At 35.4% G+C, this 15,000-nt stretch overlaps 1 long non-coding RNA gene across 2 annotated transcripts in view; it reads left to right on the top strand.

The window, feature by feature from the left end:
* The window catches only part of LOC135208240 (uncharacterized), a 154,256-nt gene that overhangs the window by 135,277 nt on the left and 3,979 nt on the right, over positions 1-15,000 (top strand). The window contains exon 4 of one of the 2 annotated variants that reach the window (XR_010313134.1): positions 7,644-8,123. The exons of the other annotated variant lie outside the window; for it this stretch is intronic. This is a non-coding gene — a long non-coding RNA (uncharacterized LOC135208240). Of the gene's footprint in view, positions 1-7,643; positions 8,124-15,000 lie in introns of those variants that run through there. 2 annotated transcript variants of the gene reach the window in all.

The following is a 15,000-nucleotide window of genomic DNA, read 5'->3' as shown; positions in this document are numbered from 1 at the left end:
CTCTCATTCTCTCATTTAGGGAACTGACATTACTAGGGTTCGATGAATTCCAAAACTTTTTGAAGGACTAGTACATAATAGCAGGTAGTTCAAATTGTAATCAGTTGAGCGTAAAAGTGGAATATTCATTTCATATCAATTGTTCTATAATATACGGTCCAGTGCTCTGAGTTTAACCACATTGATTGATTCAATATTCATCTCATTTTCAAGGTAATGATTTTTGTATGCTTTTAGTTTTAGTTTTGTATGCTTTTCGTTTTAGTTTTGTATGCTTTTTGTTTTTATTTAGATTCCAAGTTTAATTAATAATGTAATAGGGTACTTTTTTCTCTATTTCTGAGATTATAAAGACTGTGAAGAAATTATGACAAAAGCTGTCTAAGGCCCTTGTTGAAATGGAAAAAATTGTTCACAGGGAACAGATGTCTTCTTTTTATATGGAGTTCCCAGCGGTGAACTGTGCTAGAAAATCTCTCTCTCTCTCTCTCTCTCTCTCTCTCTCTCTCTCTCTCAAAAGAATCGGCTACTGTAATCAATCTCTCACAGGGATGTCGAAGGGTGAGCTCCGATTCCCCTATTCTTAAGTTTAGTAAGAAAGCGTCATGTAATTGAAATAATCAAACATAACAGTTCCGGAGACAATCACAGGTATTCTTGTGGTTGAGAAACTCCCAGATGACAGTTCCTCGGTGATACGCCCCCCACCCCCCAACCCCCCTGTGCCACGCGGATACTTCATTAGAACGCGAAAAGCGTCAATTTTGTGCGTTTCGACAACCCCCACGCAGTTGCAGTCAGGTGCAACCTGGTCTTTTATCGGACTTTATTGGCTGTTTTATGGGCTGGGGAGGGGGGGGGGGGTGGAAAGGGGGAGACAGACGGGGCGTGGGGGGCCAATTTTTACGAACCTTATTCTTCTTGTTCCTTGCAGCCGGCGACCTCCATCGTGCAGTTTAGACAAACACCTTCAGGTTACTGCAATTTATTTGTGACAGGCGACCTCCTCCAATGGGACGCTGAGGCCAAGAGTGGAGGCCGTCTTGATCCACCAATGAGAGATATCCTCTCTCTCTCTCTCTCTCTCTCTCTCTCTCTCTCTCTCTCTCAAGGAAATCGCGAGGTTGATGCCGAGGATTTTTATCGTAATCCAGCGCCCCTTCGAGGCGTTTGTCTTATTTGTACCAGATGGCGGGGAAGGGGAGGGACGTCGATTTGCGTGTAATCACCGAGACGTGGTGGTCCCAGGCAGGTGGGAGGGGGGCAGGGCGGGGACGGAAGGGGTGACAAGACAACGTTTTCGAAAACATGATCGAAAGTGGAATTCCTGTAAAGGAGAGACACAAGCAATTCCGTCCCCTTTTTGGTGGTGAGAATGAACAAGAATTGCAGGATGAGAAATTCCTTTTATTTATTTATTTTTTTCGGATGACAAAGTGTGATGGTGACAGTACAGCATGAAATTTGTTAAAATGTGTTTGAAATAACGAAAATGTACTGTGAGAATTCTCTCTCTCTCTCTCTCTCTCTCTCTCTCTCTCTCTCTCTCTCTCTCTCTCTCTCTCTCTCTCTCTCTTTGAGAGTTACAGTCGGTATCGTCTGAAAGGTATGAAAAAATTCCAGGCAATTGCATGGAGGGCAGATTTGTATACACACATTATATTATATCTATATATATATATATATATATATATATATATATATACCATACATATATATTTCGTTCAAGTATAGACGAAAATAAAAACATACGTGCCTATAACTCTGGCAGAAGTCTTTAAGGGACGAAGAACAACTGTTAATGTATTGTTCCATTCACCCACTCCCAATCCGACAACTGTTTCTGCTAATAACCTTATATATTTGATATTTGACTTTCGATAGATAGATGAATAATTAGGTAGATAAATAGAAAGTTAATAACAATAAACTGTAATATAAGTAAATGAAGCTAGAGAAAATGATTAATCACAATTTATTTAAGCACATCACTGTGGAAGGCCACGGCACAGACAAGACACTTCTCCAAAGCCTTTGGTTTGATGCCATTGGTCAGCCGGTGACCTCCCTGCGTAATGTGACCAAATTGGGCGCACAAGAGGTCACCTGGCACCTGGCAGCTACAAATATAGGCTCAGAAGACTTCTGATTGCTGCTATGATATTTCAGGTTTCCACCTTAAGTCTCAGTGGCCTATAACATTTTGCCCTTCTCTTTGCATAGGACATTGGTCCTTTGCTTTCTTTAGATACGTAATTTGGTCGTCTTTGCTCTGTAGATAAGAAATTGTATCTTCTTTTCTCCTTAAATAGGACATTGTGTCTTCTCTATAGATAGGACACTGGGTCTTCCTTTCTCTGCAGATAGGAATTGAAATTGAGTCTTTCTTTCTCTTTAGATAGGACATCTGGTCTTCCATTCTCTATAGATAGGACATCTGGTCTTTCTTTCTCTATAGATAGAACATCGGTCTTCCTTTCTCTTTAGATAGGAAATTGGGTCTTCCTTTCTCTTTAGATAGGACATTGGGTCCTCCTTTCTCTTTAGATAGGAAATTGGGTCTTCCTTTTTTTTAGATGAGAAAGTGGGTCTTCCTTTCTCTTTAGATAGGGAATAGGTTCTTACTTTCTATTTAGATAGGATATTGGTTCATCTTATCTCTTTAGATAGGAAATTGGTTCTTCCTTTCTCTTTAGGTATGAATTTGGTGGGTATATTCCATTGCCACATATATAGTTATAACTTTTTACAGGAAATGAAAAGACGATTTTTGCATATTCATCTGGGAAGAAGTTCCCTGGAAGTGCCAGATATATCATAAAATGTTTAGCTATTGGAGTCGAACTTAATCCGACTTATGTTGAGGTCTTCCAACCCCTTCTGCTTACAACAGGGGGAAACCGCACCTTGCAGGGCTTGTGTCACATTCATCATTATATGAAATGACTCACCAGTTCTCCTGAAGAAGGCCTTACCCTACCACACAGAGAGAGAGAGAGAGAGAGAGAGAGAGAGAGAGAGAGAGAGAGAGAGAGAGTCTTCACTGCTAAGCCTTTAAGTCACGCCGTCAAAGATGTCATTTCATTATTTTACCTCTTCATGAAGACCCTTGGTGCTGCAAAGAATTGTCCCATTACGGCCAGATTATTCCTGTATTCAAGACTTAAAAAAAGTCGCCAAAAGATTCTGTTTGGGAACTGCTTGAAATTGCAACAAGCCGGGATCTAAATCCTATTACGTTGATGAGGCTAAGCACTCCTATTGAAATTCGTCCTTTTGATTAAATGCGCGTCTATTATGCGCGATCAAGCTTGATGTAAAGGCAATAATGGACCCTTCTTTACTAAAAAAGAATTACTTCGACAACAAATTACTTTCCTTTACTCTGAGCTGCTTTGCAGATGAGCTTGTTTGCGTCGTGTGTACGCCTGGAAGTAAAGATTCCCGCAGTAAGGTTTAGATATTAAAATGGATGAATTGGTAAATGTATAAAGCACAATTGTATTTATAGTATGTTCGTTAGCCTGAAATATATATATATAATATATATATATATATATATATATATATATATAGAGAGAGAGAGAGAGAGAAGAGAGAGAAGAGAGAGAGAGAGAGAGAGAGAGAGAGAGAGAGAGAGAGAGAGAGAGAGATTTGTCCGTTATGCATGCGACACTTTTCTTTGTACAAAAATATCCAGTCACATGTATCGTTTAATACCTAATTCGCTGTATCTTGGTAATAACTTACACCCAAAGAGAATTACTACTGAAAAGTGCTTTTGGCCCACTAAAATAACCATGGCCTGGTTTAGAAACTACGATAGATAATGTAACTTTGACCAATTGTCTATCAGCAATAAATCTGATGACGTGAGAGAGATATGATTGCTGACATTGTCTACTTATTTTACACCTTTGATTTAATAAACCTACCTGTTTGATGTTGTCATCTTTGATCGTCGACTTGTCCAGTTCATTTTTGTCCTTCATTTGTTCCTTTATTTGTCCTATTTTTTTCCGGTTTTTGTCAGTTTTTCCATCTCCTGCACCCGGAAGCGTAACACTCCCCTTCATTAATTCAGCTTGCATCTGCCGCTAATTCTCTCTCTCTCTCTCTCTCTCTTCTCAATCTCGTCTCTCTCTCTCCTCTCTCTCTCACTCACTTAATTTATAGTTTAGTTCTGGCCTCCATCCTGTCCCGAGGCAACTTTCGACCATTACAAATAACGCCCGCTCTCATGACTTTTAATAAGTGCAATCTTGCGTCTTTGCGGTTGCGGGAGGAGATATATATACGGCTTTTGAAAGGAATTGATTCTGTAATTTCCCTCCTCTTTTTTTATGGTCCTCGCTTTCTTTGAAGTCAAAGGCCAAGAGATAAGAGGTAAGAAATTAGACTATGAATCTAATGGTCAATAAAACCTTTAGGCAAGACTTGCAAATTTTACTCAGATTTTGAAAAGCTTGTGTCGTCCGTCAGGCTTGTATCCGTGCTTATGTTACCTGTCCATATCCGGTTTCAGGTACTTCTGCTGTATAAACACCTGTGTATAACTCTCTTATAACATAAAATTGCAAATGACTGTCAACACTTGTTTTCAGTCTAAAACGTGATCTTAAATAAAAAAGATCCTTTAATAGTTGGATCCTCTCTAATGGAAGTTGTTTTGAGTGTCCGGTAGCACGTGTTTAAAGACCTGATTTTCTCACATGTTAATTGGAGTTCTTCCGTATAATGTTTTATCATTTTTATTTGCTTAAGTACATCAACCATATCTTCTGATTGCATATTTTTTTAATCATCTGTCAACACAACTCCCATTTTGTGTGTGGCCTTGTTGTTAACCAACTTTTCCTTGGACTTTAATCGACCCCCTTTTCTCTCTGTTTTCATCAAGGCTGCGTTTATCGGCGTTCTGTTTTCTTAGCCTTTCGTGTCTTTTATTTTCTTTATGTGAATGGTCTTCCTTTAGTATGGTTACATCGACCGTGATCGTCTTTATCTTTTTTAAACTAACTTATTACTCAACATTCTTCTTGAAATAGATTCAGCTAAAATTTATTTTCTCAGTTCTTCACTATTTACAACGGAATTCTCTTCCCTCAAATTATTAATCTTGTATCTGTGCAGGAAACGCATTTTGGTAGGCAAAAGATTATTCATATAATCAGAACATAGATCTATGGTCAAAGGAATAATCTTGTGAACAAAACAAAAAAACAAAAAACACACCATTGTTGCCCAGACCATGTAAACTCTGTAGACAGAAAATCACTTTGGTAGCTAGCAAATTGATCTTGCAAACGCACTGTAACTTCTGTTGACGGTGAAATAATAACTTAATCAGTTGACAAAAACTCGTCGAGACCAAGGATTGAAGTCTTAAACCCATATCGATATCGATAAACAGAAGATTAAGCCTTTAAACAATGTGTTGGGCTTGTAAACAGAAACTAACTTTAGCTGAAAGAGAATTAATCTTGTAAACAGACAAAATTAGTAAATGTAGGATTAAGGTTGCAAAAACAGCAACAACTCCAGTAACTCGAATATAAAAGCTTCTAAACAGACAAAAGCTTTAGCAAACTCAGGATGAAGATAATAAACAGACAACAATTCTATGTAAAAGCAAAACTTTAATGGACTAAATGTTAAGCTCTATCTTAACACATATAAATTTCTGTAGGTAATTAATGTAAACCAATTAACGATAGTAACTTCCGTAGCCAGTGAATTAATTAAGCTAAGTGACAGATAACAAATTTATTAATATGATAAAAAGATAGAGAGTTTAGTATCCAGGCATTCAACCTCATAACTAGACACAAATTTTAAGGGACGGGTCTATAAACAGACAAAATCTTCAGTAAAGCGACAAGTCTGTAAACAAGCATAAGCCCTGTTAAAACGACATGCTTGTAAAAACGTAAACAATCAGAACATTTAGAAGATCAACCTTGTAAACAGACAGAAGAAACTCGTGATAAACAAAGGCCATCAAAAGAAAAAACGTATTGGACATCATTAATATCTAAAAGACCTATCAAACACCAGCTACCTCTTAGTAAATTGCTTTCGTTCTCTCGTGTTAAGAGATGATCCTTTAGCGGCTTAAATCGCTAATTGCCCTCTTAAATGGCTGATCGGGTTCTCGTAAATCAGGTACAGTCTGATGCATGATGATAATCGCTTCATCTCACACTTTGAGTAATGGTGGTAAGGAGGAGGAGGAGGAGGAGAGGAAGGTGGAGAAAGAAGAAACTGACAAGAAAGGAAATGAAAGAAAACGGGATAATGAAGATGAGAAGTAAAGGAGAAGCTGAAGAAAAGCAGAGGGAGGTCATTGTAAAGGAAAGTGTTGAGGTGGGACATGGAAAAAAGAAAAGAATAGAGAGAAAGTGAAAATGAAAAGTAAAGAAAATTGAGAAGAAGGAGAAGAAGAAGGAGGAGGAGAAGAAGAAGAAAAGTGAATTATGAAAGAAGATGGGACAAGAAAATTGAAGAATTGAGAAGAGAAGTTTAAAGGGGAAGGGGAAGAGGTAGAGAATGGATAGGAAAAATAGAAGTGGGAGGAAGGAGGAGGAAAAGGGGGGCAAAAGGGTTATCGGTAAAAGTATTGTAAGTAAAAGGAATAAAAGGAAATAGCCAAAACTGAAAATACCCATATCAATAGATAAAAAGACAACCCCCCTTCTCCAAAAGGATGTAATAAAACCGTATATTTCAACACATAATAATAACAACAACAACGACCACAATTAGTTAACATCTCAGCAAATGAGAAAGAAACCAATCATAAAAGAAAATGAATCATATGACACCAACCAAAGCTAATTCATTTCCTTAACCTAAACGAATTGTGATTGCTTCGGCCAGCAACAAGTCTTAATGTCTGTTTCTCTAAAGAAAACGAAACTAAATCTCTCGAGTGAAAGAGGAGACAGACATTGGCGACCATAAAAAGAATCTATTAGCGATTTCGAGAAGGTGGTTGAAGGCCATAAAACGGGATTTCAACGACCAGGAGATAAGTATCTGACGAGATGAGCAGTTAGTGGCGTGGCAAGCAATGGCATCGCCTCCCGAGTCGTTTATGTGGTGTTCTCATTACAACAACAGAGATGATTTCTGTTTCATGGGAGAGAAGAACGTAGACGGACAGACCGGCAGTTGGGAACGGAATATCAGTCATTTTCAAGAGAGAGAGAGAGAGAGAGAGAGAGAGAGAGAGAGAGAGAGAGAGAGAGACACTGGCGTTTAAATATGATATGTTTATTTTAATGATTAATTAATATTTGAATTATATTTACATATTTGGATTTAAATATTTACAAATTTAGGATCTGATATGTAAGTGATACTTAAATTTTAATATTTGCTTGTTTTAAGTTTAATATAAAAATATTTAGATTTAATATTCACATAATCAAATATTAATATTTAAATATCTAAATTTTAATATTCACATAACATTTAAATTTTATATTTAAATAATATTTAAAGTTTGACATTTCCATCATATTTTAATTTAATAATTACATAATATTTGACTTTTAATATTTACATAATATTTCAAGATAACTTTCGATTCGTCCAACAACGGTTATGAATATTTTTTCTTGAATAATTTTTTTTTCCAGACAGACGATTCTCTTGGAATTGAAAAACCAGCGAATCAGTTCATTCTGAGAAAAACGCGAAAAATAAGTTTCCGAGAAATTCAAGCCCTGCACATTACGCAGCAGACACTTTGAATAAAAGCAGATATTTTCCTTCGACTGTAAAACCAAATCGTGGCTGAAAATTCCATAAAAACAAAGATTAAATGAAAGGTGCTATATAACTATATAAATCTACATTTATATAAACATTTTATAAAGGAAACCCAGGTGGGGAGAAAACAACTAAATTGGTTTCAAAACGGAGCTTCTTGGCATCTCTATCGAGGTAATTTATCACCTGGGGTCATAATTTCTGACAGGCCGTTATCAGTTGTTAATCTGATGCTGAGATTCAATTTCCATAATCTGTTGCATTTGCCTCCGCTTTCGAGAGCACAGCACCGTGTCGGAGGTATACTGTCTGTTTGAAAGTCCTGATTTATCATAAAAATTACCTAAGGAAGTTGTTTTAAACCATACTCTCTCTCTCTCTCTCTCTCTCAAAAGTATAAATATTATGGTATGGAACTCAGTGAACCTTATCAGTATTCTGCCTCCTATTTCAGTTTGTGCTTGCTTCTAACTTTTTTTAAATAGATATGATTCGTAGAAATCTAACCATTTATTATTTATTAGAATAAAAATCAGATCATTTTGAGTTACGTGAAGTCAATTTGGGCTAATGATATGCGTATTCGATTAATTTTAAATGTGCATGGCAGAGGCAAGCAACCTTAAACCTCAAAGTCAATAGATAACAATCTTTCTTCTCCGTTTGTGGGTCACAATCAGGCCCGATAACTCGACAAATTGAGTATAATATCCGCTAAATGTTTAACACAACGTTGAAAAGTAATCGTGAATGAAAAATAAGACCTATGATTAGATTAAAACCTAAATGAACCGTATCCAAAATGGGAAGAAGTCGAGAAGTCAAGAGAGCCTTGTTGTTATTACAATTACGTATAAGCGTAAAATTTGCTTGGAGAATTATTAATATTCTTTCAAGAGGTAAACAACAGATGCTTTAGAATTTAAAGGATAATTCTGCTTAATAAAACTGACCATATGATGGCGATAAAATACTTTATTGTCTGTAGGAGAAATATTTACAAATTATCAACATATATATTACATAAATTTATAGTGGATAACTCCGTCTTAATCCTTTACGGACAACAACATATCTGTGAAAAGTTTGTATTTGAGAAAATTGTACTCTTCGATTTAAGAGAGAAATATAATTCACAACTCAGTATAAAAATAATGACCCATAAACTGTCTCTTCAAGGGCTTCTCCTTCCAGCGTTGTTAGTGTTTTACCAACTGCAACAGCAACAAAAACGTAAAAAATAAAAAATAACTTTCAACGAGAATCGATTTCATTGCAACAATTGCTCGCATTAATTTTTTTTCAGTTTTTTTTTCTTTTTTTTTTTACTGCTTGCTATATCATGGACACACCTCAGCCCCATTATTCCTTACAGGTGAGTAATGATTGTGCCCAGGTAAACGATTACCTGGCCCTGCGGCGTTCGTACCCACATCCCCATAGCGCCCATACAAGATCACGAAAATTGAACGCAACCTCCCTAATATAGCCTAGTCAGTTTGCACAAACTGTCTAATTAGGGCCCTAAAGTTATGATTATTATTCAGCTATGCCGAGTTACATGGTTTCGTAATTATAGTTTTGAAATGAGACTTTTGTGATGGAGAAGGAGAGAGAGAGAGAGAGAGAGAGAGAGAGAGAGAGAGTATTTCTGTAATAAAATTGCCCCTGAAAAACTATTTATATCTTTATTTGTTTTATTTTCTCATTTATTAATTATTAATTTTCTTAATTTATATAATTTATTATTTATTTATTCAAGTACTTATTCATTAATTTATAATCCATTCCCATACTAAAAGTTCTAATATTACAACGTGCTTTCAAAAACTCTATTCATTTATAAATGTGTTTATTTATATATTTATAATCTATTTCCATACTAAAATTTCGAATACCACAACGTGCTTCCAAAAATTTTGAAATGGTAGACATCTTCTGTCTACAATCGTAAAGACAATTATATTATTTAAGAAATATTCCCAATATTCTGCTTGTAACTTCATGGCCTTCTAGACATTCCTAATCCCAAGAGGATGAAAAGGAAATAAAACTTAAATATTCTGTAGTTAACCATTCATTTTGTAAAAGCAAAAATGAGGACTATATTTTATTTGATACCATACCATCAGATAATCTGATTTATATAATCTCAGATGTCAGCTTTGGTTTACAGGAAAAACTGTCTGGAAGAATTTGAAAATGTATATACGGTTCTTAATAGTACTTAATTTAGACTGTTACATGGTATCAAAATAATACAAAATTTTTCAACTAGGTAGATATGTATTCTGTACCATTACAACAGTAGGCCCATATCTCATGCAAGAATAGAGTAAGTTTAAGATTAAGCTGGCCTTGTGCCAGCACGGGCTCTTGCTCACAGAGCAGCCCGTAATAGAGTAATATATACGAGCTGAAAGTCACTAAAGAATAGATTAAAATTTATAAAACGATGAAATGTGTCTCAGTTCGCTAAACTGACATTAAGAACGACGAGTCAATAGTCCACATTCCAGTTGGTGACTTAAAATCCGGGAAACAAACCAATAAGAACGACTGTTAAGGGCCAGGGTTAATTGATATGGGATGAAATAAACCAAATTTCATCAAAATGTGTTTATATATACTATATGTATATACTATATATCTATATATATATATATATATATATATATATATATATATATATATATATATATATATATATATACATACACACATATATATGCATACTATATATATATATATATATATATATATATATATATATATATATATATATATGTGTGTGTGTGTGTGTGTGTGTGTGTGTATATAAAATATGACATGTTCGGAGTCTTAGGCTAAAACCTGCAAAAACTAACAAAATTAAGAGCATAAAAACTTGTAAATTGATAGACCGAAACCTCAGTGGAACTAATAGGCCGTCATCTAAGCCCCAGGAAAAGTAGCTAAGAATCATCATAGAAAAACAAAGCTTGACTCTAAAAGATACCACCAGTTCAAATCCCATTAAGGTCCGCTGGTCCAATCTACACTACCAGGCGTCTCACGACAGAGTTATGGTACCGAACGGCGCGCCTGGACTATAAAACACGACTCTGGAATGTCTGCCGTGACAGAGATCCACTCTTGGGGTTGATTCCGTCCTCATTTGATGTGTCCCACATGCTAATAGGACCTTCCCGCTGTCCCTCTTCCAAAGGATTTATTGGTAGGATAACGTATCTGCCGTTGTAATGGAGTCTGGAGTCTGAAATAGTAGATCGAAGCCTTCTTCTTAGAGCCTCAGTGAGCCTTTTTTTTCTGGTCCTTGCTGGCTCTTGAAAGGTATTTTTTTTTATCACACCAGATTGCTCGTAAAATCCGCACTGATGTATTGTCGCTGGTTCTGGAGCTCCGTGATAATTTCCAAGGCGGTGTTTATGAAAGATTCGACAGTTTAGCGTAGTTTTTTTCTGGGCTAAATGCTTTCGGGATTTATGTTCGATTACTTGATGTTTTTTAATGATGCTTCAAGATATGTGTAAATTTAGCAAATGGTGTTGGTTGTCAATGTATGGATGAAAAAGGATTGTGGCATTTATCTTCTGTTGTGTGGATTTCAATTAGTTATGTATCTTTCATGGCAAAAGTGTTGATGATTTTATGTGCACAATTTGGAAAATTGAAAGAGGAATGCTATTTTGTTGATGAAGATTATGATCCTTAATGAATTAAGATCCTTACCATAGATTATATTCCCTAATCCTATAAGTATAAAGGTACACCGTATAGAACAAGAAATAAAAAAAGGAAAGAATAACGTGATCATTATTTTCCACTATTAGGTATCACTAATAATCTTCGTCCTTCCAGACACTGCATAGTTGTAGAAATCACAAACGCGAGACTCAAGTATGTCCCAAATCTCGCCAAATCTCTTTACCTTTCTCTTACATTTGTCCCCAGAACACAAGAGTAACACTGATTATTATTATTATTATTATTATTATTATTATTATTATTATTATTATTATTATTATTATTATTATTATTATTATTATTATTATTATTATTATTAAATTCAGAAGATAAACATTTATTCATATGAGTATTGAATTGAAATTCAAGCTACCAAAGATGGTGTTCATTTGAAAGAAATTACAGAAAACAATAGAAATTACAGAAATAAGAGGCCTGTTAATAAAAAAAAAGATAAATCAGTAAATTGATAAATAAATAGGCTTAAATGTAAATAGTTTATTAGCATAAAAAGTTAATTGCTTTAAGATAATAATGGATCTACTTGTATGATCAACCTCATTGCAAAAAAAGTGGATATTACCAACGACCATCAGATGTAAAATAAGGCAAATTTGCGTATATATTTTCAAGGGTGTGGACTTCCTGAAGGCTACTGCTCCTTAAGGACTACTGCCACAGAACTCATGACGTGACCATGATTCAATGCGACGTTTAAAAGGGCGCCCCTCGCCAATCCCACTACTTTCACCCAAGGTGGAAGTCCACTTTGAGCTCTGTAATTATTTTAATTGGCACCTCTTGGGTTCCTCTTTCAGTGAACCTCGTAATAATTACGGTGTTAGATTCTGATAGCCTAAGCTACTATCGGAAGCCATCTATACACGTTTTTATTACTTTTTTTTCCACGGCTCTTAACCATACATCTAACTATACAACTCATTTTACACCTTTAGTGAGAAAGATGTTATGTGTCTAGTTGTCCATACAAAATGCAAAGGGGTTCTTTACCCATTTTATTTTTATTGGTGTGTTATATAGAGATTTTTGCAGTAAAGCTCACCTGTCGTAATCTTAGGTTTGTGATTAATGATGGGTTATCGTATAAGATTATACCTTCATTGAGGGATTTCTTCGTACATAGCACATCTTTATTAATTGATATCCATTTTATATAGGCTCTATATATCCTTACCAAAATAAATGATCAAGACATAAAACGCATTCTGCTATTGAGTGAATTATTTGATATGGAATTAATTCTTTATGGAATAAATTCTTCCTTCTTGAAATACGTTCTACTTGCATCTGATGAATTGAAACTTCGGGGATTAAATTCTTCCGGTGAGATTAAATCCTTCTGCTTAGAACAAATCCCTCCAGCAAGCAATAAATTCTGTTAGCTCGGAATAAATTCCTCAGACATGAAATAGATTTCCTGAACCTGCATGGAATAAATTTCTGCACATAACGAATCCCTCTTTCAAGAAACCAACTCCGTAGCTCTGAATCAATTCCTCAAGTATGAAATAAATTTCTTAAACGAGGAATAGATTTATTAAATTCAATCATTTTCTCCTACAAAAGTTACGATGAAAGAGGTTAACACCCGTAGAAATCGGCTCTGTCTTCTCAAGCGTGAAAAGATTAAACATTCATAATAACCTTTTGGCCGTCACTGCAAGATGTGCCTGACAGTTTGCGTGGCATGCGAATAGTTCCTTCTCTCTCTCTCTCTCTCTCTCTCTCTCTCTCTCTCTCTCCTCGACTTAATGTTGTTTCCTTAAATCCATAAATATCTCATGCCCCGCTCCTCTCTCTCTCTCTCTCTACCTTTACGGATTAATGTTTCCATAAATCTATAAATATCTCATACCCCGCTCCTTCTCTCTCTCTCTCCACTCTCTTCTTCTCTCTCTCTCGCTCTCTCTCTCTCTCTCTCTCTTCTCTCACTCTTTAAGAACATATCTCCTCCCCTGCTTTCTCTCTCTCTCCTCTCTTTTCTTTAACGACTTAATGTTGTTTCCTTAAATCCGTAAATATCTCATGCCCGGTTCTCTCTCTCCTCTCTTCTCTAAACCTTTCGATTAGATGTTTCCATAAATCTGATAAATATCTCTACCCGCTCCTTCTCTCTCATCTCTCTCCTCTCCTCTCTTCTCTCTCTCTCTCTCTTTTCCTCAATGTTGTTTCCATAAATCCATATATATCTCATGCCTCTCTCTCTCTCTCTCTCTCTCTCTCTCTCACGATTTTCCTTTACGACTTAATTTTGTTTCCATAAATCCATAATATCTCATGCCGATCCTCTCTCTCTCTCTCTCTCTCTCTCTCTCTCTCTCTCTCTCTCTCCGTATACACTCTCCTCATTATGTGACGTCACTGCTTTCGTCCTTCATCAAGATGACTTCAGCCGCACAACGAAGACTGCTTCCAACAAGAGATATCACATTCCTCCATCCCCAAAGACGTAGGGTCGTCCCGCGCTTGACCAGGACCCCCAGAATTCCAATCACCATGATAATTCGCGAGGCCGAACCGGGCGTCGAAAGCCAGGAGAAAAATCACGCCACAACTGACATTCAATTTGAGAGCAAAACTCGAGATGTTGCAAAAAAAAAAAAAAAAAAAAAAAAAAAAAAACATATTTCGCCGACGATACAAATCGCGAAAGACAAAACGGAATTTCCTGGTCGCACTTTTATCACTTAGGCTACTTATTAAGAGTTCGAGGAACGTTTGTTTAAGTGGCGCTGGCTAAATTGTTTTATTTTTTTAATGGCTTTATTTTTCATTTTCTGTTTTTTTTTTTACTGTGTGCACTAGATAGAATGAAGTTTGAGTATTTGGAGTATTGTAAGGGTTAAGCTGGTTATGTGAATTTCTTTGGACTTCTGATCACTTTGGCTATATTAGAGGTTAATAGTTTTTCCTTTAGAAGGAGGGTAAATTTCTTTATATTACCTGCGCTCGTATACACACACACACACACACACACACACACACACATATGTATATATATATATATATATATATATATATATATATATATATATATATATATATATATATATATATATATATATACTATATATATATATATATATATATATATATATATATGTATATATATATATATATATATATATATATATATCTATATATATATATATATATATATATATATACATATATATATATATATATATATATATATAATGTGTAGGCGTTCCAGAATGTTTATATGTTTACGTGATTAAATTGGTAAATCTTTTTGTTACTAATTTGATTTCTTCCATCTCTTCCAACGTATCATAACCTTAGAGAATATCATATAGATTGTTTAAAGAATTTTTATTTTCATGGGAAGAAGACAAAAGCAACTAAAGCATGATACAAGGAAATTGTGGCACTGGAAAATGTTACCCTTGTTCTACCTTTTTTAGTTTTAGCAAGTTAGTTAAAAACGTCTAATAC

Source organism: Macrobrachium nipponense, chromosome 35, assembly GCF_015104395.2.
Source record: "Macrobrachium nipponense isolate FS-2020 chromosome 35, ASM1510439v2, whole genome shotgun sequence".
NCBI lineage: Eukaryota > Metazoa > Arthropoda > Malacostraca > Decapoda > Palaemonidae > Macrobrachium > Macrobrachium nipponense.
Note: the sequence above shows the minus strand (reverse complement) of the source record. Positions and strands in the feature narration are given on the sequence as shown.